The sequence below is a fragment of the Hyaena hyaena genome, unplaced genomic scaffold (genome assembly GCF_003009895.1).
Source record: "Hyaena hyaena isolate Hyena2069 unplaced genomic scaffold, ASM300989v1 scaffold_355, whole genome shotgun sequence".
Classification (NCBI taxonomy): Eukaryota; Metazoa; Chordata; class Mammalia; order Carnivora; family Hyaenidae; genus Hyaena; species Hyaena hyaena.
Genome location: NW_024080986.1, coordinates 624,322 through 650,053, shown reverse-complemented (window position 1 = coordinate 650,053; position 25,732 = coordinate 624,322). Strand labels below are relative to the sequence as shown.

Sequence of the window (25,732 nt, the reverse complement as noted above, 5' to 3'; positions counted from 1 at the left end):
GTAATAGTTAATATCTTTTCATGCTTGAGAGCTTCCTTTTTCTCATTTTTTTCCTTTTAAGTTTAAGGCTATATATCAACTCCTGAGGTTTCCAGAAGCTTGACCTCTGAATGAGTGGGCATTATTGCATGTATTTGATCTCTTTAATAAGATTACAGAGTAATGAAATTTAGAGACTAAAAGAGACTGTGAAAGGTCACCTGGTCCACCACTTTCCCAAAGAGGCTACTTCCATTTAGAACCATATCGAAACCACTGCAGGCAAAGGGCAGCCTCTACTATTTTATAGCCTTTCAAAGACAGAAATGCTATGATCTCTAGTGGCAAGCCATTTTTGTGTTTTATAATTCCTGATTTCAGAAAATTCTTCCTTACATTTAACTTAAATTTCTCATGTAGAAGTTTAAGCCTGTGAACTCAGTCCCTGAGGATATTTGAAAATAAAACTGGGCTTTTGAAAGGATTTAAGAAAATTGGGTTCTGTTGTTCCTCTGTTTTACATTCTTTATGGCAAAAGTTGGCATAATGGTGTGTGCGTGCGTGTGTGTGTGTGTGTGTGTGAGAGAGAGAGAGAGAGAGAGAGACAGAGAGAGAGAGAGAGAGAGAGAGAGAATGAGAGAGTGAGGGTCTATAGATTTCTTTTAAATGTCCATCACCCCTATGGCATTCATTCGTGGATCAAACTAGTTGGCCAAGAGTTAGGCTGAACTATATTCTCACTAGGTCTCTCTTGATACTAATTCACATTTACAAGCTAGCCAGCTATTTCAGATAAAGAGTATAGTTTGTAGCTATGAGGTAGGAAAAATGTGAGATGATACAGCAGAGAAACAGGATGGGGACTGGAATGGAGACCCACCATTATTCTTGGCATTTAAGAACTGTATGACTTTGAGCAAGTCCATTTCCACTGTGAAATGGAGATTAATAATAATATATCCTTTCTATCATCCCATAACGAGGGACTTTTTGAGGACCTAAAGAGAAAATGGGCATATAAATTCTTTGAAAATTACGAGCCATGTATAAATAGATGGTAATTTCTCATTCCCCAAAGCTTTAACTCTTTTATGAGTAGTGGATTGTAGAATTAGGAAAATCTGGCTTGGATTATCACTTTGGCACAGTCTAACTCTGTGGTTTTAAGTAAGTCTTTTAATGTATTTGAGCCACAATTTTCTCTTGCAAAATTGAACAATAAAATGGACCTCGCGGGGTAGTGGTGATGATCAACAATAATAAATGCAAAGTGTCTAAGATGCTGTTGCATACACAGTAGGCATTCCGTAAATACTATTGTTGTCATAGGGATATTGATGCAAAAAACAAAAATCTACTTCTTTTGCTCCTATCTCACATCTCCCATGTATTTGAGTATGCAGTCATGCCAATTCTACCTTTTTAATATTTCTGGAATGCACTCCTCCCTTATAGTCTCCATGGCTACAGTATGATGTGTGCCATTATCCAAACTCTCATGGCGTATTTTAGGAGTATTTAACTACCCCCTTTGCTTCCAGTAATTTTCCCTTTAATCCAGCTTCTCTAACTGGATTATAACCAAAGTCATGTTTCATTTTAATTTTCATTATTTTTTCAAAGTCATTAAAATTTTTTTAATGTTTATTTTGAGAGAGAGAGAGAGAGAGAGAGAGAGACAGAATGTGAGTGGGGGAGGGGGAGAGAGAGAGAGAGAGGGAGACAAAGAATCTGAAGGCAGGCTCCAGGCTCTGAGTTCTCAGCACAGAGCCTGACAACAGGCTCGGATCACAAACCCTGAGATCATGACCTAGGCCAAAATTGGATGCTTAACTGACTGAGCCACGCGGGTATCCCCTAAAGTCATTTTTTAAAAAATGTTTTTATTTATTTCTAGGAGAGAGAGAGAGAGAGACAGCGTGAGCAGGGGAGGGTCAGAGAGAGAGAGAGAGGGAGTCACAGACTGAAACAGGCTCCAGGCTCNTGAAATAAAAGAATGCTCTATTTACACATGAATGAAGCCATATTTGAGAACATTATTTGTACATTATTAGTACGTTAGAAAAGTCTTGCTCACCTTTGGTTTCAGGTTTGGGTTTGTGTTGTTTTCTTTTTTTTTTTTATTTAAAAATTTTTTTTAATGTTTTTATTTATTTTTAGGGGAGAGAGAGAGAGCGTGAACAGGGGAGGGTCAGAGAGAGAAGGAGTCACAGACCGAAACAGGCTCCAGGCTCTGAGCTGGCAGTCAGCACAGAGCCCGACGCGGGGCTCGAACCCACAAACCTCGAGATCATGACCTAAGCGAAAGTCGGACGCTCAACCGACTAAGCCATCCAGGCTCTCCCTAAAGTCTTTTTTTAAAGAGCTATCTGAACACTGTAGCAATCTTTCTCGAACATTATCGTAATTCTGCCATTGAATGAAGCTAAAGATATCCACAACCAGTTTAAAAAAACAAAATGAAACAAAACAGGTTTTTTTTAAAATTTTAAGCCGGTTTAACTTATTTTCTTGATATTATCTTCAACCATCATTTCTCAGTAATGCATTCCATTTTACACAGACCTGGTGGCAATTGATTAAACACACCATGTCTGGATCTTTGTGTGTGCTGCTTTTCTGCATGAAATACTCCTGTGTTCTCATCTACCTTGCAAGTCTGCATTTGCCCTTTGGAAAGTGTGGAGATTCTAAACTCCATGGCCACAGGCATGTAGACGAATCCGTTTGTAAGTTTGAAAGGGCCAAATCATGGGTATCTGGATTCTTCCAAGAGTACCATGATTCTTAAAATCTTAGGAACCACTGTTCTTCACTCAGCTTAAATCTCCTCTGCTTTATAAAGCCTTCACTTTTTGGTGATACCTTGGCCATTGTATGTCAAATGATGTACAAAGCTGTCTTTACTATTTTGAAGCAGGTACTTACCACTATTGTTTCCAGCAGGCAACCAATAAGTCAACGTGGGATTCTGAGCAGATAAGCTCCTGTGTGAAGTGCCTTGAGAGGAAGATCATTGCTCAAGCTCTGTCTTGTTTGATGAATGCCTGGAAATCCGCCATCAAAGTTCATTTATCTAATATTAAGGTGTTGATTCCTTTTAATACACAAATCCATAAATTTTAGTGTAAAATGTACTGCCTGGGCCATTATCAATCATCATGCTTTAAAATAAATGAGTTTTAGGTGTTTCCTTCACAAAAAGAATATAAGGTCCCAGAAAATATAAGGAAAGCAAAAGGGCCACCTCAAGAGAAAGAACAGGGAGGTTAAGAAAGCCAAAGTCAAATTTTACCTCTTCTGTGTTAAGTGACACTATAAATCAATAGTCACCTCGCTGGATGTTAAGTACCCCTGGGCCAACACAAACATTTCCCAAAGGGTACAGGGACACCATGAATTTCAAAGGAATTTATTTCTCCATATTCAAATTCCATATACTCTTTTCCTTGACTGACTACCTGTTGAGTATGGCTGAGGTCATGCTCAGAGCCCTCTCCCATCATTCCCCACCTCGTTTCCCCCACTCTGCAAGAGAAGGGAAAATCCGTCACCTGCACAGAACCACATGATGGTGCATTGCTCTGACATGTAAAAGCCTGTGGGCATGGTGGAAGGGTATCAGGGGAAAAACTGGCGTGGATATTAAGAAAGTGAATAATTATAATTGCTTAGTAACAAATTCATTTACAAGTGAATGTGATCCCAGTTTTTTGCTTTCAACACAAAGAAGGTCCAAATTGAATCGTTGGCTGTGATGATTTTTGTCAGGGACCTCAGAACTAGTGTAATAAACTGAGAGATGTTATTATGTCAAAATTCTTTTCATTCTCATCTAATTGTTTATGGAACCAAATGCTTGTGTGTTATGTATAAAAATGAAAAAGTAAGAATTGAGTTGATGCTAAATCCTCCCATTTTATCAATAAGTATTGTTTACCCATGGTTACATGCACTGATTGAGGAATGAAAGCTCCATAGATCTCATTAAGAAATGCCTTTCTAATAAAATTTAACTTTAATATTTTATTATTATCCATAAAGTATACATTTACATCATGCTGACCAATGGTGTATTAACAATAACTGTAATACTGAAAAAATTTTCTTTTTATCATTTAGAGCTTTTTAGTCTCTGAAACGAAAACCACATACACAAAATATTTATTGTATTTATAAATATATTTGTATGTTTACATGTGTAATAATAATGTATATATGAAATATATAATATATGTGAAATATATATTTGCAGGAAAGCATGATAATGAATAATAACTATTTAAGAAAAACAATATGTTACAAAATAATATATTTTTCCCATAGAATTTTTTCTGTGGGAGAAGTGAAATGATAATGCAATTTTAAGGAAAGAAATGTTAATTTTCTAACCATTAAGAAGTGCTTTTTAGTAAAATTTTCAGTTGACAATGGTATCAGTTTGCTGTTATAAACATTCAAAAGTGTGATATCATATTTTAAATTTCAATACTTGCCATATGCTAGAAATTATGTCCTTTACAAGTATGTAGACTTAAGCAAATGGTTTACTCTCAGTTTAAAAAATCACACAGACTTTCAAAATTCTTTTCTTTTAGAGTTTATTTTATTCATTTTGAGGGAGAAAGAAGAGAGAGAGTGGGAGAGGGGTAGAGAGAGAGGGAGAGAGAGAAACCCAAGCAGGCTCTGCACCAACAGTGGGGCTCGAACCCACGAACTGTTAGATCGTGACCTGAGTGGAAATCAAGAGTTGGATGCTTACCCAACTGAATCACCCAGGCACCCCAACTTTCAAATTCTTTTAGGGGATATAAGAGCATAGAAGTTTGAGTGTCACTCCTCCCAGCTACCGGAGGTCAAAATTTTCTCTCTCATCCCAGAATCATCTATAACGAGAGATTATTTTTTAGGGTTTCTTTTCTTAAATTCTCGTTCTCCCCCAAACAGTAAATTCACATTGCAGTCCATTGACCCTTCAAAGAGATCCCAGAGGACTTGGGGATGGCTTTGGGGACTGAGGGCAAGGGTGCTGGATCAAGGAAGGAGAGAGAAGGATGGAGAAAGTGGGGAGTGCCAGAGACAAACAGGCCTGGCCTTGCTTTTCCAGCCTCTGGCTTGGCTCTTCAATGGCTCCTCTCTGGGTGTGGTAACAAGGGCTCACGTGGTGCTTCAACCCCTGAGGGAAGTTTACCTCAGAGGAGGAAGAAGCAGGCTCCTGGGGCCTCCAGGCCTTACCTCGGTGCCACCTCAGGAGAATCATCTCCAAGGAAGAACATGAGGTAATAACCAGGCAAACATAATTCAGTGAGAGAAAAACAGTCAATTTTTATCTCATTTATGTTCAGGGATGAATTGTTTTCTCCTCGTTTATTTTTCCTGTTTATTAAATCATGCGCGGCTCTTCGTCATCACAATCTTCATTTCCTTTAGGCTTGTTTCCCCATGTTCAATACTCCTTTGCTTCACAATTTATATTTCTAGCTACCAGCTTAGTGCGATGGTTTTGAGCGAGTGAGGGGGCAATGCTCTTGACAAATTCCTGACTGATTTGTCCCTGTGTCTGAATTTCTAACATATTTATAGAAGTTAACACAATCAATAAATATTTTTTGTGGTGCTGGGGAGGGAATCCTAAACCTCACAGAAGTGCAAACAACACAAAGTAATGTCATGCACATTCATCAGAAATTAGCTTATCATGTTCTATTATGTAAGTGTCATTTAACACTGTTTTTAGTGACAAAATGATACATGGAGCTTTGAGACTGGGGTTCCCGCATCAGACCGTATTGTTACCAGCACTGTGTGTCTTTCAAGAAATTTTGGTCCCTAGTATCTCTAGTCCTCAGTTTTTACATTTATAGAGTAAAGAAGTTAGGCTTGATTGATTCTCATTTTCCTTTTTACACTTAAACTCCGTGATATGACTTTCTAATCTTATAATGGATGTTAATAGGGAACTATTCTTTCCACATCACATTTATTCATTCTATTCCTAGGAACACTGAACATACTCCTCTTTGAATTTTAAGTATTTATGTATCTCTAGTATTTTTTGGTCAGAAATCTCCTTAATGGGAGGGACATGTTTGGATTTAACTTTGGGTCCTCCATATCTTTCCTACATTAGATGCTGTGTAAGTTTTGGTTAGATTCACCTGAAATTGTTTCCTTTTCTACTTATTATAATGCTAATGCCAAGATTCATTTTGTAGATGAATGTTGAGTGATCTCGTTCCTATATCATGTTTTCTTTCATTCTGTTTCCCATATCCATATTGATCTAATTTAATGTTCTGCCTCTTTAGCTCAAAATCAAATTTTTCTGTTTCTTGTATTTCTACTTAACCTCTCTAAACTTTATCAAAGGATCTACATCCTGCTTTATTCTCTACTTATTCAATCATCTTTAGGTCTTTGCCTGTCTTACTGCTGCTAATCAACTTCACTATGGGACTTTATTTAAAAATATTGGCGTTCAGAGAGAATAGGGGAGTGAATTATTAAAACCCATGTTCAACTAATTTACATTTGTATTTATATGACATTTTGTTTAGTACTAGGAAAACTAGATTTTTTGAAAGGTGGAACAACACATACATTTCATGCTTGCCTACTTTCTGTGTTTGCAATTTCCATGAAATAGATGCATAAGGCTGCAAAAGAATATATTCTACCTTATCCTAAATGACGAGTGAAATATAATGCTGTGATATTTTAAACGTGGTGAAAAGCATTAATATAAGTTGAAAACCTAATAAAAAATCTGTTTTCAAACAGAGTATGGATTTTTAAATAGAATTAAGAGGAAATATAATAATAAAAAGCTGCGAAGTAATAGCAGTGTAATAAATCCCCATCTTTTATTCTCTGCAAGCTTTTTGTCCCCTTAAAGCACTGTAGAAAATACTGTCAATTCTACAAGTACAACTGAAAGCTGAATTTAGTCTTAGAAAGACAAGCCCTCCTCACCGACCTTAATTTTATTTCTTGAAAAAATATAACTAAAAATATTTTTCTCGGACGAGGGTCGCTGACCCTTGGCTGTTGCTGGGGACACCTGAGCCCATCTTCTCAGTGGGAACTGTGAACCTATAGTTTCGCCTGCTGTTTTCTGGGAGCATGTTAACGATGGACTGGTGCGCTCTTGGGAATATTAGATGATCACTTTTGCAGGACATCTCAACAAGGCATGTGTGGGGCTGACAGGGAGATATAGAGCAGACACGAAAGAGATGGCATTCAGTTCAAATCACACTTCTCATACATTAGATGTGTGGTCTCATCAATAAACTGGGGAAACCATAGGAGGTAGGCGTGGCCGACCTAATCAGTGTTTAATTTTACATACACCTTTCTCCTCTAGGGATATGCCTGACTCTGTTAAGAAAAATTGGTGAACTCCAAAGGTTTGATTCGCAGGGTATCACCACAGATCTGAGCTGGGGGGATTTAAAAGTCAGGCCAAGGTGCTTGGATTTAATATGACAAGAACCAAGGAAGAGTGCACAGTTTTGCACGTAAGAAATGCTGTGCTTTTGCAGGCAATTTTCTCTGAGAAAGGTAGTTCATAAATCTACTCCCATTCAGAATACTGTGTAAGAGGACTTCTTTCTCTATCTATAAACTGAGTAACAGCTGTCCACCTCAGTTATGAGAATCAAAGTCTAGAGTGGTGCTTTATAACCATAAAATATCACACAGTGATACATGAGAAATCCGGGCAAACGATGCGAGGATGACGGGAAGCAGCTTGGCCCAACCTCTTTTCCCATCTGTGGACATAGAGGATGATATGCGCTGCTGTGCCACAAACTCCCGTTTATTTTCCCAGATTTGTGTTTCAGAAAGTAAGAAATACACAGCAGTATACTTTTGGATGTGTGGTGAGGCAAAGAGCTTGATACTTTTAAAACCATGTTTTAGGGGAGCCTGGGGGGGCTCAGTCGGTTGAGCATCTGACTCTTCGTTTTGACTCACGTGATGATCTCAAGGTTTGTGGGTTCGACTGCCTCACCCCCACCCCCGTAGGGGTCTGTGCTGATAGTGTGGAACCTGCTTAGGATTCTCTTTCTCCCTTTCTCTCTGTCTGTCCCCTGCTTGCATGCTCTCTCTCAAAATAAAATAATAAAATAAATAATAAAATAAAATAAAGTAAAACATGTTTTAAACACAATAGGTCATGAAGTGAGTCATTTTAAATGTTCACTCAGTCTTGAGTACACATGGAAATCATCATATTTAGCAGTAAAAACACAGTTCCTTGCAAACTACCTCCCCCTCTTTTGCTTCCACAAGAACACACTAGAAAGCAAGTGAAAGGGATGTCACTGCACAGATTACTTGAGCCAACTTATATAATTCACGAACCTCAGTGCTATTAGCTATTTTTATTGGCAAGCAATGCATAATATTTCTGTTGGCCAAGACACGGAAGTGGAGAGATGTAAGTTGGCCTGGAGAAAAGATGGTTTGCCTTCCCTTCTTTGTAAAAGTCATATGCCCGGTGAGAGGAAGAGGGAATCTTGGTACCATGACCTAGGATCCTCCATCCAGTCCTGGCATCTTCCCAGGATGGATACCACATATTTCTCATCTTCCTTTTCCCCCAGCTTCTCCACTTATCGTCGAATGCTTTCCCTTCACTTCCTGGCTTTTACCACTGCCCTTTACCTGTAGTTCTTGTGTATTACCAACAAACCTGGGAATGGAAATGGTGCCAGGAGGTATTCCCTTTTTTAATGTTTATTATTTATTTTGAAATAGAGAGAGAGCGTGCAAAAGCAAGTAGGAGAGGGGCAAAGAGAGAGAAGAGAGAGAGAGGGAGAGAGAGAAACCCAAGTAGGATGTCGAGCCTGATGCAGGGCTCGCATCATGACCTGAACCGAAATCAAGAGTCTGACCCTTAACAGACTGAGCCACCAGGTTCCCCTTCAAGAGGTATTCCAGTAATATTTAAGATATTAAAGAGTATCTGGTAATTTAAAAAATAATAAGCTGACCAGTTTTTTCTTCACTGATGGATAAAGATCAATGAACATAATTTATTATAAATTCTCTGTTATCGAAGTCATCCATCACTCCAAAAAACTTTCAGCTGCTGTATCAGTTATAATGACTAGAATGAGGCAAGACACCTACCTCCTTGTTGTGTTTGATGGGCAAAATGTGTTTGGCTTCACGCAGCCTAACGTGGGTCCCCCAAACTGAGAAGTCATGGAGGAATGTTGAAAGAAAATTTATGGGTCAAACAAACTATTGGAGGGAAAGCTGGGAAAAAAGAAGATAATCAGAAATTCAGCAAAATGAGTCTAGGAGGTAGCAGACTTAGCAAAGAGGGTAGGACAGAGCAATGAAAAGTCCCATCTGTTTTAACAACTTGATTATTGAGTGGTCCTTGGGGAAAACACAAATCTCCTGTCTCTCTACCTCAGGGGAAAAGATTATTAGACTTACTTCAAAAAAGACAAAAAAGGTGTGAGGGACAAGCTCTCAGATGAGATAAATATATACAGCACAAACACCAGAGAATATTTCCCCAACAGAGAAGCCAAAAATAGCATTTTGTTTCCCACTGGCACCACCCAGGTTGATTACTGCATCTAGTAACTCACTGAAGAGAGAATTTTAAAAAGCACTTTTTTATTTTATTACTCCATATAGGTTTGTTGCCTTTGGAACAGTTATTGTGTTTTTAAGCTTTATACTTAATAGGAAACTGCTTACACTATCATTCGCAGCTAAACGTGTGTGTGTGTGTGTGTGTGTGTATGGCTTATTTGTAGGAAAGTACCAGAATAGTGCTTCTTTAGCCCAAGGATGATTTTCACTACAGACATCAGATGTTAATGTGAACTTACTTTTTCATTCTCCCCTACAATTCACACATCACCAGGCAGTTCTGGGTGTTGGGATCAGAAATTAATCCAGAAAGTCAGGAAACATAGACAATACACTTGGCGTGTCTATGATTATAATAGTCTTAACTCAATCTAACATGCAGTGTCCAATTTGAATAAGAAAGAAATACAAGCTCATTGACCTAAAAGTTAAGCAGCAATAACAAGTAAGCAGGCTGGGAGGAGAAAGAATGTAGGACTTGTGTGATTTTGTTGAACATCTCTTAGTTTACTATGTTTTATCATCTTTTTTATTGTGATAGAACATGCAAAACATAAAAGTTACCATTTTGACTATTTTTAAAAAATTAAAAAAAAATTTTTTTAATGTTTATTCATTTTTGAGAGAGACACACACAAAGTGCAAATGCAAGAGGGTCAGAGAGAGAGGGAGACACAGAATCTGACGTGGACTCTAGGTTATGAACTCTCAGCACAGAGCCTGACATGGGGGCTCGAACCCACAAACAATGAGATCAGACCTGAGCTGAAGTCAGACACCCAACTGACTGAGCCACCCAGGTGCTTCCCGCATTTTGACTCTTTTAAATGAACACATCAGAGGCACTGACTACATTCACAGTGTTGTGCAGCCATCACCACCATCTGTCTCCAGGATGGTTTTCATCTCCCCAGACTAAAACTCCAAACCCACTCTCCTCCCCTGAACCCCTTTGGCAGTCACCATTCTACTTTCTCTATCAATTTGACTCTTCTATGTACCATATTGTCCTGTTGTGACTGGTTTATTTAGCATAATATTGTCCAGGTTATGACAATAACCTTTTCCTCCTTTTTAAAGTAGAATAATATTCTGTTGTATGTATAAACCACGTTTTTTTTATCTGTTCATTTATTGATGGGTATTTTGGTCGCTTCCCTCTTTTGGCTATTATGAACAAGGCTGCTATGCACACAGGTATACAAATATCTGTTTGAGCCCTTGTTTTCAAGTTCTTTTGGATATATGTCCACAGTGGGATTGTTGGATCATATGGTAGTTCTTTTTCTCTATTTTTTGAGGAAACACCATATTGTTTTCCAGAATGGTTTACCATTTTATATTCCTACAGGCAGGGCACAAGGATTCCAATCTCTTCACATCCTCACCAACACTTATTATTTATATAAATGTGTGTATGTATATACACATTTATATATTATATATTTTTTGTATATCTGTATATTATATATTATATTACATGTAACTTATCTATATATATATATATAGATAGATAAACATATATAATACCATTTGTAATGGGTGGGAAGTGTTATCATTTTTTAAAAGTAGATGTATTACTGACTAATTTATGATACAGACTGAATGGATTTACAAATCCTGATTTTACTAACAGAATGTTTTATTCTCTTGGGGGGGTTTCTTTTCAGTATTAGTTCCCAGTAGACCTGTAGCACTCACTTATGGTCACATAGGCACTAAAGGATAGAGACAGAATGCAAAGCTAAGTAAACCTGATTCTATCACACAAGTCACTTGACACAGAATCTTATCTTATAGTATGAGAGATATACACCAAAGGAGTAGTTCATATCATTGATGGCTTACTCTGTGCCAGGCACTATGCTAATGGCCTTTCTCACATCACTGCCAATCTTCACAGCAACCTTGTTTTTATGTGTAAGCAGACTGAGGTTCAGACAGTTTAGTGTAATGCTCGGTATTATCCAGTTGTGAGTGACTGGATTGAGATTTGACCTGAGGTCTTCATATACTCAAGTCATAGTTACCAGTATGGCATATACTTAAACTTGACTTTCACAAAATGCGTATGAAAACTGATGGGAAGATATCCTACTTGTGATTGGTAATAATGTTCTAAGAGTGTTTGTTGGGAGAAATAGCATTTGACTAGATCCCCGGATGGGAAGGAGCTCAGGTAGATGGTGGTGGTAGAAGGGGGACTCTAGACAGAAGGAAAATGTGAGCCTCTAATCTAGAACCAGATCTCACGTAGCATTTGATAGCAATGGCAGCTTAGTGATGATATATCTCTCTTCAAACGAGTAACTCAACCAGCAGGGGCTTGAGTCACTTTGTGTTCTGACTTTGCCTGCATCTTCCTGCCCATTCTGATTCCAGTTTTGTATTCACCACAGTCTCAGCTATGCCTTCAGCCTCCTTTCCAGTGCTGGGAATTCTACTCCAGCTCCTGGTTTCAAGAAACTAGATCTAATTTGTAGGGATCAACTTGGTTTCTGCTTTCCTAAAGAAGCCAAACACCATACCTATTCTGTTTATAACTCAAAAACACAGCAGGCAATGGCCCCAGCCCCTCTCACCACTTCACGTGTGTATTTTTGTTTTACTTCATTTTGTTTTTGTTTGGTTCCTGATGATGTCTGATTTTTTCTCCTCTTTTTATTTGTGTCTCAATGCTCTGTGTTTGGAACATCAAGAATGCTTCAAAGTGTGACCGCACAGATCCTTCTTGACTACAAGTCCTTGAATAATGTTGTAAGGTGTCATAAATCAGCTAGGCTGAGGGCAGGATGGAATGGAGTGGAGGGAAATGACCTAATATCTATTCCCGCCTCCAGCAGTAGCAGACAGTGCACTGTCCAAAGGGACTGTGCAAACTTGGGATCATTCAAGGAGATACTAGTAACAAAAGGAATGCAGTACCCACAGCTGGGTCACAGCAGTAAGGGTCTTAGTTTCGAACTCTGCTAAAGGCCATAATGTAGTTTGAACAGTCAATGCAAACCCCAAATGACAATGAGTTGGGTATAAAAGACGAAGTTGTAGGATTCACCTGAGTGGCCCGTAAGCCCACTTGAGAGAGGGCTTCCAACATAGCAGGAAAGAGAAGAGCCGGGTAACATAAGTAAAGTGACACAGCACCTTGGAGGCAGGGGTACGTGCGAGATTTCATCTCCTGAGAATAAATATTCAATATTCACCTGTACTTCTCATGTCAGTCAAGAAACCAAATGGTTTCTAGACCCACGGTGGGAGGCTCTAGCACCTCTTGGTGAGAAGTGCTGGGAAAGACCAGGGCTCACATCAGGTCCTTATAACTCTGGCATTTTAAAATCTATTAAAAAAGTCTATTTAATTTTATTTGCCTCTTCCACTCATAGCTAATATCACAGCAAGGATGGCTATCATGTACTTGAAGTGCATTTTATAGCCAAATGGAAATCTGTACAGTCAGGTACCACATAATAAGGTATGCTGCTTAGTACCAGTACTCTGGAGTAATATCTGTAAACATTAAAGGTGAGTTTTCTTGTCTGTGCATTTAAATGGCTTTTTGTTGTTCAAGACCTTCTGAAGACAATTCAGGAGGATTAACTGAGAAGAGCTAAACTGTTAATATCAAACTATAGAGAAGTTAATAGACAGGTAAAGTATCAACTCTTATGTAACAAAATAAAAATAATGTTCAGCTAAGACTTCAATGTGATTGCCATGGTAAATGAAAATTAGTAGGGACTTGGAGATGATTGTAACCCATGAGAGGAATTGCTAACAAATATTCACAATTTTGGGGTCATTTTTAATTAGTTAACCTTTCTACTAAAAAAATATTTATTGAAGGTCTACTACGTGAAAGGTATTGTTCTTGGACCATGTTCTACACCCTAATAAAGCTGATGTAAGCCGTCTTGGAGCATTCTTTGCTGGTTACATATTATCCCTTGCTAGTTGCATGTTAAACCATACCAAACCACATTAACCTATTCGCTTGTACCTGAGATGACAACAGCAGATCCCCAGAGAATTTGTTCTGAGAAAGAATGAATCTTACTATTGCTCAGAGACCATCTAGTAAAGTCCAGTGACTTTATGGTGTGCTTTTTTTTTTTTTTTAATATAGCTTTCTCACTTTGGCAATGAATACTTCCTTTACAAAAATGTATACTATAAAATGTTGTCTCTACTCAAATACGCTGGGAAATATGGGAAACACTTTTTGGATTTGGGTAGGATTAGAATAATTTTCAGACTGGATCCTACTTGAGAGAGCTTCCTATTTCTTACCTCAATTAATTACTTGGAATTCCAATACTCAGTGGCTTCTTCTTTCATCACCCTGGCTAATGTGGGTCATGGTCCACAACTCAAATGCTTATAGGATTAGACAAATGATAAACATGAATTAAACAAGCTGAGTGCATGGCAATAAGTAGTGGTGAGGATGTGGTCATGTGGAAAGTGCGTACTCTCCCTGATGGAAGAGATGGCCATCACTCGGGTGCCACTGTATAATCCCATACTGGAAATCTGCTTTTATTGTTAGACCAGCTCTTCTAATTTGTAAGTAAAGACAGATTTGAAATGTTACACAAAATTACCAATAAAGAATATAATTAAAAATTTAAGAATCACCTGACCAGAGGGATATTTGCATGTTTCTCAGTTTCCATTTTGAGATCGCTCCTGTACTCCGAAAGCTGAATAAAATGATTCACATTCTACCTTATTGGATTAAGCTCTTTTAAAGTGTAATGTCTAGATATGGTTATATTGTACAATGTGAAATATTGTTCACTTTATAGTTATAGGAAAAACCAGCTTTGTAATCAATTCTAAGAGTAAAAAGACTGAGTATACTTTAGTAATTTCTAGCTATGTCTTACACATGCAAAAGGAAGAACTAATATTATAATGCCATTTTCTTTCCATCAATCATTACACAATTTCTAGGAGAATCACCTTTCAAGATTTTAACAAGTTTACCAGGATTCTTTAACCAAATTAGGAAAGGTTCTGGGTGAAATGTTCCTGAAAACTCCTTATAAGATAAGTAATCAAATCATCAGTGAAGGAACTTAATGCATGAAAAGGAAGAGAATTCAGAAGGGTTCATCCAGTTCTTCAAAACTATAATTGATCTCTGCTTTCTCTGCCATCGCCAGTCTTTAAAGTCATTGCTTATTTCCTGCAATCTTGAACAATGCTGCCACATAATAAGGTGCTCAATTGTATTTCTTGAGTGAATAAATGAATGAAATGAAATGAAAGAAAATTTAGAGTCATCAAATAATGGTAACGGTCATAAAGTAAACCCCTCTGAAGAAGACAGAAACACACGCAGAGCCATGTGTAGAAAGAGGGCACATTTGTGCCCCTGGGGCAAATGTGCAAAGATATGCTGGCAACAGGCATATCATCCTGGCTGGGAGGCTGTCACTGAAGTGAACTCCAAAGTGAGTAATTGGGAACAATGGGACAATATTGAGAAAGGATACATATTTTTGAAATTTAAGGGAAGGATTGGATTACAGATGTATTTCAGACCTGGGACAAATGTGTCATGATTAGAAGTGTAGAAAATATAAAATTAACTAATAGGGTGTTAGGGCCAGGTGTGTAACAACTGTTGGATGATAAGATTTTTCAAGTCATTGCTTCCCCCCTCCCCCTGCCTCCATCCTCCTCCTCAGTGGCTGTATTTACCATTTACAGTGATGGTTGATGTGAATTTCATAGTACAACAGAACTCAGCATCTTAATTAATCACATTAAACTCATATACTGGTAAAGTAAAATATCTCTTAGCTAAAAATATTTGCTTTGTGAAAGGGAGGCAATTGAAGGCCATTGAATCTGATAATAGTTTCGAATCAATCAGTTGAATTACTCCATGACTTGATAGATCAACATGGAAACTTTGTAATGAGCTATAGGGGAGAAACAATTACAGTTGCCAACTTATCATCTCAGTATCAATGTTGGAATGAAAAATGAACCCTGTGTTGCCAGCTGGTTTCCTTGTGAGCAGAATAACAAGTTAAACATGAGAATGATTCTAAGGTAGAATGAGAGACAGTATTAGATAAAAGTAAATAAAGGGGACAGCTCGGTTTTATTAATTATTGAAAATTGTTCATTCCTCTCCACAAACAGGGCATAATCAACCGCTCCCACTCTGGATCTCCACCACCTCTTAGATTCTACTTTTATATCTAGCTATCTAGATATAAAAGTTTCGGGAGTCTTAATACTTCACTGTATTATGTATTTAATACTCACAGCAACCCTACAAGGCCTACATTTTAATCAGTTTATGAATTGAATTCTTGAGCAAATAAAATGATTACTTTATTATTTTACTGAATACTAATTAGGTCATCGAAATAATGGTTATGGCATTTCAAAATTGAGAAATATTGATATTTTTAAATTAATTGTGTGTTGAACTCTTATATGTTTTTGTTAAAAACATATATAAAGTTTCAAAATATGTTAAAAGTACAACATGGCACATGAAATAACAGTGAGGTACAATAGAGGTACAGAGAGCAAATAGATTAAAATAGACAAGTAATTAACCTCCTAAGAACTTTTCAGGAAAAGTTTTGGAAGATTAATATCTAAACATATGAGCTGCTCCTCAGAAGTCTCTACTTTTAGTAATTTTTCTTTTCAAAGATAAAAAAGAAGAAGATTAAATTATGGATACTTCATTTAGTTTAAATTTGGAGCTTTATATAAAATGCATTATAGTATTTTCCATTAGAGTATTATAGTTTTAAAATGTGCACACATGAGCTATTATATGGTCCAGTCACAGTAATTAGGTGATTGCATGACCAGGACATTTAGTTCCTACACATTGAGTACACTTTGAGGTAATTAAATGATTAAATGGCATCAAGGAGAATCATTTTGTTTGTGAGAATACTGCATGTCCTTAAGATATTTCTTCAAATTTCAAAGCTGAGAGACACCATCCCTAAATCTTTGGTTATTTTAATCACCTGTAATCTCTTCACCATAAATTGTTTAACATAATGGGTGATAGATCATGATGATAATACCCTCAAAATTCCATAGTCTTCGGGCTCACCTTAGCAATCACTCATTCAAGACAGAGAAAAAAGAAAGTGAATTCTTGGGTAGATTCATTACTTGGCTTTCATACTACAAGCCAAATCTAATTGTGCTCTCCTTACCCTATTACTGGACAATATGAATGGCATATGTGTAAAATATGCTTACAATTAAATGATTTTCCACAGTCCTGTGTGTGCTTTGGTGTCTGTCAATGTATATAATTGAGTTTACACTGAAGTAGAGGAGCTCTGGGTAGCTTTATACAAGTCCTGGAGTTATCACAAGAAAAATAATTCAACTATGAAAACAAACATATTAGTATCTTACCTTTTAAAATTGAAGAACCATGTGTTAATTTTTCTTTATGTCCTCAAATATCACGTTTTGAGTACATGTTCTGAAAATAGTCATCAATCCCATTTGTATTTAAAAATTAAATAAACACATTAGCTGAAAAGTACAACACAAAAAATGTTTTCAGCAATTTAGACTCTTGTCGGTGAAGGCAAGCATGAAAGGACCAGCAAAATCTATTTATAAAAATGTCTTTGACTTCCATTTTTGCAGCATAATAATGTGGTGTTTTGATTGTATAAAGGGTGTTTTGAATCTAAAACAGGAATGCCTAGCTTTAAAACTAAAATAACAGTAACAGTGCTTTAATAACTGAAAACGAGGTTAAGAAGACCCTTGTAAATTTATCCTTAATCATAAACCATGTGAAAATTATATAATTTGAGAGTCAATTTACTTTTGGCAGGTTCTTTTTTTACATATATGTTACAGATTAAAAACATCTAATTTGAATATAAAAATCTAGGTAGCGTGTCTTGTGGAAATAGAAGAACTCAGAATGCTGAATTAGCCCCTTTGCTATGTATAGAGAAACTGCTATAATAGATTCTGAGTTAAACTATATGTCTAGGCTCAGGTCCTGAATGGGCTAATGTCCATTAACAATCAACAAATTAGTGAATTGCCTTTATTGAAATTTCTTTTCTCAACCTAATGGTTTGTTTAACTGATGGCTGATGTGACCATTAGGAGCTATTAGCATGTTAAGAGGGTATTAAATAAAGCCAACAGTTGGCCTTTGAAACAAAAGGATAAACACAGCACAATTTATTATTTTGCTAGGCTAAGCAAACATGGTTTCGATGCATTACTGCCTTCTAACAATTCCAGTAGTCATCTGTTGAATAAATATTCCATTGGACTAAGAACAAAAGAATCAGCAAATCTATGATCTACTAAACTTCTAATTGTTGATACGTTTTAGCTGATTTGTGGACTTTAGCTGAGTTATATGTATATGTAGACTCATCTAAAATTTCATATTGTGTCAGATTTTTTTTTCTGTCAACTATCATTATTTGGGATAAGGAAAATGCAGATTGTAACCAGATGTGGGTGAAATTGTCTTATACTGAAGCCAGTTTCAAATATACAAAAATTCTAGATGTGAAATAAAAAATTATTTTTCTGTAATTGACCTTTAAGAAATTTACTTTTGGGGCTGCTTATTTACTTTCATATTTGAGACTGATTTAATACTTAGAAGGGCAAAATGTCATAGGCAGATCCTATACAAGAAATCCCGTATGGTATTTCAAAGGGTCCTTCTGAGTAACTTTTTTCTCCTGGATGTTCAGATGACTATATGGACCTCTAAAAAAAGAAGGTCCACAAAATGCTTTTGTAGTAGATACCTCTAAGTACAGAATTAGTTTATATTAAAGTTTCAGTCACATAGAATTTAATAAATAGATTTTATTTAAACTGGGATGAGAGTGGAAAATAAACATGAAAGAAATCTTATCCCCAAAATGACCATATTATTCAAGATATGCTTTCTGCATAGCATGTATAAAGTAACAAAAAAACCTGGGAAGAAAAATGACATTCTGAAGTTTAACCACTTTACTATGTCCTACAAATCTCTATTCAAAAGTAGATAACTTAAAAATTAATTATTGGAAAATGATTTGTCTAATATCCAAATAAAAATTCAGGTTGCATTATATCTTATCAATTAAAAAAATTCATTTTGTGGCAAGGTGATTCTTGCAGTAAACACTTTCACTCATCTGCAGTCTATCATTGCCTTTGTAGAATATCACACAGAAACCAGAAACCTAATATTGGAGCAAAATAAAGTTTTCGTAGCTCTGAAATCAAGGGTATTCTATGGTGGTGGGAGGTAAGTTTGGAGGAAAATACTGGATATATTATGAAGGAGCTCTGTGCTTGGACAAGAAGTTTGGGAGTGATGAATGGTTTCAGGCAGTAAAGTAGCAGTCAAATTTATGTTTATGACCCGTCTCTGAAAGCAAGTTCGGAAGAATATAAAAAGGATGTCTTACGAATATGAAGCTTATACAGCAATTCAAACAGGAAATAATGAAAGGCCAGATCTATAAGCAGTAGTAGAAAAGATGGAGAAGGAATAGATTCAACTTTTTGATAATTTTGATAATTAGCTTTGATACTTTCCTTTCCTTCCATATCTTCAGAGATTTTTTTTTCTTTTTGCGCCATTTCAGTTGAGTTTTGTTAAAATAAACTTCAGTGAAAGTTTGATCAGGTGTGTGATGGTTGGGAGTGTAAGGGGAATGAGGAGGGGAGCAGATACATTTTCTAATGACAGAAGTGACAGACTTGATAGGGAAACTCTCTTGTGAATACCCAAGAGTCTGACCACTGACCTTCATCTAAGTAAGTAATAAAGGTGTGAAATAGGGCCAGGCATGATATCCTTAAGGAATTTGATATATCAGCGCATGCTCCCCTTGCCCCGTAGAGGACAACACAAGCATTGCTCACAAGAAGCCTCCTGTACACTCCAGATAAGCTAAATCCTTTCCTCTGTCTTCTCCATTTTGGAGGCATTTGCCAAGCTGCCCAGGAAAAAAATTTAACAAAGATAATATGCTTTGCATCTATCCTATGTCCCCTTTGGACAATCAGGCTAATTATAACTATTGATTCTCCAGTTCTACAACTCTGTTAGAAGAAAAAAAAATAGATTTGGCAGACATGCTTTTTTCTGTACTTTTTTTCAATTCCTCATTTTCTTTTCATTGATTTTTGCAAGGTGTTTAATATATACTATGAATGATTATACAGTTCACAAAGTTGTTCTTCTTCTTGTTTACTTGGAAATAATGCATGGTTGCCCATAGAATGTCTTGCTGTAACATAGAGCTAAATGAAATATTTCTCATTTTCCCTTTTTGCTTTCTCTCCTTTTCTCCATTCACCCCAGCCCAAATCATTTGTTTTCCGTGATGGCAGATTTCTTCCTTCCAGGCCTCTCTGGGCTACCCAGGAGACTCCTCAGAGCATGCTGGAGTTTCTTTTATTTATTTATTTAAAATTTTTTTTTATGTTTTATTTATTTCTGAGAGAGAGACAGCATGAGCAGGAGAGGGTCAGAGAGAGAGGGAGACACAGAATCTGAAGCAGGCTCCAGGCTCTGAGCTAGCTGTCAGCACAGAGCCTGACGCAGGGCTTGAACCCACAAACCATGAGATCATGACCTAAGCCAAAGTCGGATGCTCAAGCGACTGAGTCACCCAAGTACCCCTGGAGTTTCTTTTAAAAGGCTTGTCTCTTCTCTTGTTGAGGGAGCTGAAACAAGATGGTATCAGCTGGCTGACGGAATACAAAAGAGAAGCCTCCCAATGCTTTCTTGCAATGATCTGGGTGAATACCTGTCTGAAAAGCCGTAAACTAGTGACATACCTCTCTGAATCTAGGTCCTGTCTTTCTGTCATTTCTCCACCCTCAAGCCTTTGGGAGTTTATTCCCATGATATAAGAAATTCCAAATTGCAAACTCATCTGGTTAGCAGTGAATTGGTCATGTATAGAATTGATACTGAATTTGACACTGAAGAATCAACGTAGGCTGCTGCAAGACCTCAGCTTAGAACTACATAGCTTTCTACACATGGTAGGAAGCACAAAAATGGTGTACGGTTAATCAAATGAATACAATAAATCAGTGGATTTAAGCCAGGTCCACATTTATTCTGGGATCAAATTGTTCTTTTTTTATCTTTTTATTGGAGTTTAAACATTCTTAGATATAACCTGATGGTAACACAGCAAAAAGACAGGAGTTTATGAGAAAGTACCCTCAAGAATAGGGTAAATAGGGTACATAGGAAAAATAGGGGCGCCTGGGTGGCTCAGTCAGTTGGGTGGCCAACTTCGGCTCAGGTCATGATCTCATGGTTCGTGGGTTTGAGCCCTGCATCAGGCTCTGTGCTGACAACTAGCTCAGAGCCTGGAGCCTGNCCCCCCCCCCCCCCCCCCCCCCCCCCCCCCCCCCCGCTCATGCTGTCTCTCTCTCTCAGAAAAAAAAAGTAAAAGAATGGGAAAAATATTTAGAAGTGATGGGTAAAACTAGTTGTAGCAAGCAAACACCTTAGTCCCCAGACACAAGTACCAGTTAAATTCTAACTGGATCAGAACCGCCTTTGACCAGGGCAAGGGCAGTCCCAGATCTGGGCCCTATTTTTCAGAGAGCCCTGTATGACACAAACACAGAAGTTCATTGAATGTGAAGCGCACTGGCCATCTGTCAGACGGCACCTGGCACTTGTGACCTGTAACCTTAAACATCTGCTCTTGTGACTAATGTAACTTAGGCTCCAAGGAAATGGATATTTCTCCTACATCTCCTGCCCCATGACCTTGAAATGATAGGTGACTGCATATCAATGTCACGGAGGTCTGTGGCGTGTACAACTGCTGACATCAGATACAAACGATGTCTTGGAATGCATGAAGCGTCTGAGTGGACAAATCTCAGGTGGGAGGCCCAGTGAGTTTTAACAAACTGAGCAATACCTATGTAGTCAGTTCCTTCCAATCACCAGAACTGCCAAGAGGAGCTGCTCTCCTAACTTCTAAAACGGTAACTGTTGCTATCTAATACTTTGTGTAAATAGAATCACATACAGTACTCTTTTGTTCAATATTTCAAAATCCATTTATGCTGATGTCATTAGTTTGCAATCTCAAGGGCTTTCCTCCTTGTAATCTGAAACTGGACCCCCAGAACACACAGGGCAAGGAGTGACTGAAGAAAGAGGCAGACCATCCTCCACTGGAAGGTGGCAGGTTTATTACAGCAAAGGAACTTACATATACCTTAGGTGTCTGCAAGATGACTGGTTTCTGCATTCACCAGCCAAATCTTCAAAGTTGACCCACTGGTCTTAACTGGGTTGAGTCATGTATACCGTCCACATGGTCTCAACAACACATCACTATGTCAAGGCTATATCCATGGGGCAGCTTCTGGGAGTAGGGGAGGCAAGTTCACATTCCAGGAAGGAGTGGGGAGAGGAACTGCCCCTTGCCTGGGTTTATCTTACCGTCAATCAGCAATCAATGACCTCCCCCAACAGATGCGTATAGTTAGCATTTGTTCATTGCTATACAGTATTTTATTGCATTAAAACATCAAAATATATTTATCCTGTTTATTGTAGATGGACATTTGTGTTGTTTCCAGTTTGGAAACAGTGTATAGTGCTCCTATGCATACTCATGTTCATATCTACTGGCAAATCTATATACTTATTTCTTTTGGGTATATACCAAGGAGTGGAATTGTTGAGTAATAGGTATGCATAGGTTTTGTTTCAGTTTCCAAAGTGGTTGTATTAATTTATTACCCCTGCCCCCAAGCACTGTATAGGAGCTGTAGTTACCCTTCATCCTTGCTAACTCCTGCTATTTTCTGCTATTTTCATGGTAATCATTCTTGTAGGGGTATGGTAGTGTCACCTTATGGTTTTAATTCAATCTTATGTGCAGAAAATCCTAAATAATCCACCTAGAACTAGAACTAAACCTAGAACTAATAAATGAACTAATCTAGAAAAACCCTAGAACAAATAAATGAACTTAGTAAGGTTGCAGGATACAAGATCAATAAGCAAAAATCCGTTTTTCTATATATATTAGAAGTGAATAGCCCAAAATTAAAGTTAAAAACTACCATTTATAATAGTTTCCATGAACACAAATTACTTTGAAATAAATCTGACAAAGGATTTATGTATAAAGAGGACATATGTATTTTAAAATCAACTTCTTAATTTTCATACACACACACACACACACACACACACACACACACACACATACATATACAAACCCTAATAAAATTTTAACCTAGATTGACTTAAATCTATCAACTTGGGGGGAATTGACTTTGCAATATTGACTTTTATTTCTGTGAAAATGGTGTAACTCTTCACCTATTTTAGTATTCTTTAATTTCTCTGTTATATTTTCTATCTCTCATTGAAGGGTTTCTATAGATATTTAATTAGATTTATTTCTAGTATTTGATTTTAGAACAGCTTTATTGAGAAATAATGGTATATAATAAATAGCACATGCTCAAAGTGAATGATTGAATGAGTTTGGCAATTGTGTAAATCCACTCAACCATCACCACAATCAAGATAATGAACATATCCATCACAACTAAAAGTTTTCTTGAACCGCTTATAATCCTTTCCTCCTAATGCTCCCTGCTTTTTTCTACCACTTAACCTGAAAAACTGATCTGCTTTGTGTCATTATAAATTAATTTATATATATTAGAAATTTATATAAATAATACAGATTATATTATTTTGCCTTACTTTTTTCACTTAGGATAAACATTTTGCGATTCATCCATTTTAATGTATTCACATATCAATAGTGTATTCTTTTTGAATCTCCAGTAGTGGATATGGCACAACTTATCCCTTCACCTGCTGATGGACATTTGGATTATTTCCAGCGATTGGCTACGGTTGCTCTGAACATTCATGTACAAGTCTTTGTAAGTACGAAGGCTTTCTTTTTCCTTGAATGTATACTCTAGTGTGGTATGGCTAGATTATACCATAGGTATGAGTTTACTAGTTAAAGAGACTGCCAATCTGCCTTCCAAAGTGGTTGTATTCTTTTAATTTAAATTTTAGTTACCATAGAGTGCAATATTGGTTTCAGAAGTAGAATTGAGTGATCCATCACTTACATACAACACCCAGTGCTCATCCCAGCTAGTGCCCTCTTTCATGCCCATCATCCATCTAGCCCATCTCCTACCCACCTCCCTCCATCAACCCTCAGTTTGTTCTCTATAGTTAAGAGTCTAATGGTTTGTTTCCCTCTCTTCTCTTTTTTTTATATTATCACTTCCAGGGTATCAGAGTCCCAGTTCCTCTCCAGTGTAGTTAACATTTGATATGATCAGCCTTTTTATGCATCAGTATAATTGGTGTATGGGCATGTCATTAAATCTCATCTTTATCTTCATTTTTATGACTAATGATGATATTGACTTATTTGTCATTGAAAATCTTCTTGGAAAATATCTGGTTAAATGTTTTGCATATGTTCACAAGCAGTTTTTTTTTTATGATTGACCTTTGAGAGTTCTAAATATATTTTGATTTTTTTTATCAGATGTATGATCTGTAAATATTTCTTACTCTCTGGTTTGTCTTCTCATTCTTTTAACAGTGTCTTTCGAAGAGCAGAAAATTTTAACTTTGGTAAAGTTCATCTTGTCATTTTTTCCCTATATGGATTATCTTTTTAAGGTCATTTCTAATTACCCTTTGCCTAACATAAAGATCACAAAAATTTTCAGTTATGTTTTCCTTTATAAGTTTTATAGTTCTAGACTTTATATTTAAAGCTGTGATCCATCTATTTTGAGTTAATTTTGATATGTGATGTGAGATATAAATAAAATTTACTCTTTTGGAGATGAATATCCAATTATTTCATCATTTCCCAATGAACTAAGTTTGTATCTTTGCCAAAATTAGCTGTCCATATATGAGCAGACACTCTGTTTTTGGACACTCTATGATGTCTCAGAAGTCTATTTGTCTATCCTGATGCCAATATCAAATTCTCGATTATTGTAGTTTTGTAATAAGTCCTCAGATCAGGTAGCATTAGTTTCCCAACTTTGTTCTTTTTAAAAGTTGTTTTGGCTATTTTAGGTCCTTTGCATTTCTGTATACTTTAGAAGTAGCATGCCATTTTCTACCAAAGTGTCTTTTTGGATTTTTCCTGAAATACATTTGGATCTATAGATCTATTTAAGCCTATAGATTAATTCTTAACAATATTCTTTCAACCCAAGAAAATGGTACATATCTCTATCTTATTTAATTTCTCTCAACAATATGTTATTAAAGTCTTCTGTATCATTACTGATTTTCTGTTAGTTTTCTATCAATTACTGATTGGAGAATATTGAAATATTTGACTACAATTGTGGATTTATCTAATTTTTCTTGCAGTTCTGTCAGTTTTGTTTTGTGTATGTTAAATTCTGTTAATGGATGTAAGCATGTCAGTATTTTTATATAATCCTAATGAATTCACTCTTTTTTTTTTTCTAGGAGAGAGAGAGACAGCGTGAGCAGGGGAGAGTCAGAGAGAGAGGGAGATACAGACTCTGAAATAGGCTCCAGGCTCTGAGCTGGCAGTCGGCACAGAGCCCGACTCGGGGCTCGAACCCACGAACCGCGAGATCATGACCTAAGCGCAAGTTGGACGCTTAACCGACTAAGCCACCCAGGCGCCCCCTTAATGAGTTCACTCTTATCATTAATAAACGACTCCATCCTTGTTCATATTCTTTGTTCCAAAATCTACATTGCCTGATACTAATATGCCACTTCAGTTTTATTTTGATTACTGTTATTAAAATATATATTGTGTCATCCTTTTACTTTTGACCTATTTGTATCTCTAAGTTGAATATGTGTTTCTTTTGGGGAGCATGTAGTTGGATTTTACTTTTTGATATCTTACTTCTAACAACCTGTGACTTGAAAAAAGTATGTCTAAATCATTTATATTTTATGGAATTGTTGAGATGACTAAGTCTAAATTTATCAGCTTTCTGTTTGTTGTGTTGTTGTATCATTTGTTTTTTGTTCCTTTTTTCTCCTGTTTTGCTTCCTTCTTTTAGACTGACTTTTTTTTCTAATTCTATTTTATCTTCT

At 36.8% G+C, this 25,732-nt stretch overlaps 1 long non-coding RNA gene across 1 annotated transcript in view; it reads left to right on the top strand.

The window, feature by feature from the left end:
* Window positions 1-23,536, top strand: part of LOC120243737 — a 44,035-nt gene extending 20,499 nt beyond the window's left edge. Inside the window, exons 2-3 of the long non-coding RNA XR_005531383.1 lie at window positions 2,923-3,045; window positions 23,441-23,536. This is a non-coding gene — a long non-coding RNA (uncharacterized LOC120243737). The remainder of the gene's footprint in view (window positions 1-2,922; window positions 3,046-23,440) is intronic.
* The last annotated feature ends 2,196 nt before the right edge of the window (window positions 23,537-25,732 follow it).